Below are 2,057 nucleotides of genomic sequence, written 5' to 3'. Positions count from 1 at the left end.
AAAAGAGATTTAAAAGGAACAAAGAGTAGATGGGACAAATGAAAAGCAAATTTTGAGGTAATAGATTTCCATGTGGATAATTATTGCATCATGTGAATAACAACATCAAATGCAAATGGTACAAATATCCCCAATAAAAGGGACAGATTATTACACTGCAGTTTTAAGAAAGCAAGATCTGATTTCTACCCACTACTGCATCAATCAAGTCTAACCAGGGAAGCATCACGTGTGTCTGTGTGTGTGTGTGTGTGTGTGTGTGTGTTTAGGGCAGGCACTTAAGAAAGGAAGATCACAATGAATACAGAATTCCATTACACTAACCAAAGCTATTGGTCACAGGTAGAATTTCTTCTCTTCCCAGTAGAAACCTCATGCCTGCTTTCAAGGCCTCTTAGTTCATTGCATCATCAGGCACTCAGATAACCCAAGATAATTTCCCTTAACATTAATGATCAATGACTTTAACTATAGCCACAAAACTCATTCACAGCCACCCCTAGGTTCAGATGATTTGGAAATGAAGTCTAGTCAAGCTGATGTTTAATTGTGAAATACAGCTAAATCATTACTTATAAAAAAAATTACAGTACTAAATTCCTACATTAGAAATGAAAAAAGGTTTCAAGTCAATTATCTCAACTACTGCTTTAAGAAACTAAAAATAAATAAATAAATAAGCTAACAGTAAGTAGGAGAAAGGAAATAGTAAAGATCATAGTTGTTGTTGGTCAGTCACCAAGTCGTGTCTGACTCTTTGTGACCCTAGCACTGCAGCACACAAGGTTCTCAGTCCATCACTATCTCCCTGAGTTTGCTCAAAGTTAAGTCAATGATGCAATCCAACCATCTCATCCTCTGTCGCCCCTTCTCCTCTTGGCCTTCAATCTTTCCCAGCATCAGGGTTTTTTCCAATGACTCAACTCTTCACATCAGATGGCCAAAATATTGGAGCTTCAGCAACAGTCCTTCCAATGAATATTCAAGGACTGATTTCCTTTAGGATTGACTGGTTTGGTCTCCTTGCTGCCCAAGGGACACTGAAGAGTCTTCTCTAGCACCACAGTTTGAAAATGTCAGTTCTTCAGGACTGCCTTCTTCATGGTCCAACTTTCACATCCATACATGAGTACTGGAAAAATCATAGCTTTGATTATGCAAAACTGTCAGCAAAATGATGTCTCTGCTTTTTAATACACTGTCTAGGTTTGTCATAGCTATTCTTCCAAGGGGTAAGCATCTTTTACTTTTGTGACTGCAGTCACCATCCGCATTGATCTTGGAACTCAAGAAAGTGAAATGAAATCTGACACTGTTTCCACATTTCCCCATCTATTTGCCATGAAGTGATAGGACCAAATGCCCTGTAATCTTAGTTTTTTGAATGCTGAGTTTTAAGCCAGGGTTTTCCTGGTGGCTCTGGAGAAGGCAATGGCAACCCACTCCAGTACTCTTGCCTGGAAAATCCCATGGATGGAGGGGACTGGTGGGCTGCAGTCCATGGGGTCGCTAGGAGTCGGACACGACTGAGTGACTTCAGTTTCACTTTTCACTTTCATGCATTGGAGAAGGAAATGGCAATCCACTCCAGTGTTCTGGCCTGGAGAATCCCAGGGACAGGGAGCCTGGTGGGCTGCCGTCTATGGGGTCGCACAGAGTTGGACATGACTGAAGCGACTTAGCAGCAGCAGCACAGTTCCTGGTGGCTCAGATGGTAAAGAATCTGCCTGTCATGCAGGAGACCCAGGTTCGATCCCTGGGTCAGGAAGATATCCTGGAGAAGGGAATGACAACCCACTTGAGTATTCTTGCCTGGAGAATTCCATGGACAGAGGAGCCTGGTGGACTACAATCTATGGGATTACAAAGAATCAAACTCTAGTGAGTGACTTTCACTTTCACTCTCCTCTTTCACTTTCATCAAGAGGCTCTTTAGTTCCTCTTCACTTCCTGTCATTTAAGTGGTATCATCTGCATATTTGAGGTTGTTGATATTTCTCCTGGCAAGCTTGATTCCAGTTTATGACTCATCCAGCTCGGCATTTCACATAGTGATC

At 41.9% G+C, this 2,057-nt stretch overlaps 1 non-coding gene across 1 annotated transcript; it reads left to right on the top strand.

Annotated features, from left to right (window-relative positions):
* The first annotated feature begins 1,696 nt into the window (after window positions 1–1,696).
* On the top strand, window positions 1,697–1,769 carry TRNAD-GUC (transfer RNA aspartic acid (anticodon GUC)). Its single transcript has one exon. It is a non-coding gene; the product is annotated as a tRNA-Asp (tRNA).
* Window positions 1,770–2,057: the final 288 nt, after the last annotated feature.

The sequence above is a fragment of the Bos taurus genome, chromosome 10, assembly GCF_002263795.3.
Source record: "Bos taurus isolate L1 Dominette 01449 registration number 42190680 breed Hereford chromosome 10, ARS-UCD2.0, whole genome shotgun sequence".
Taxonomy (NCBI): Eukaryota; Metazoa; Chordata; class Mammalia; order Artiodactyla; family Bovidae; genus Bos; species Bos taurus.
This window is presented reverse-complemented; position numbering and strand designations above follow the sequence as displayed.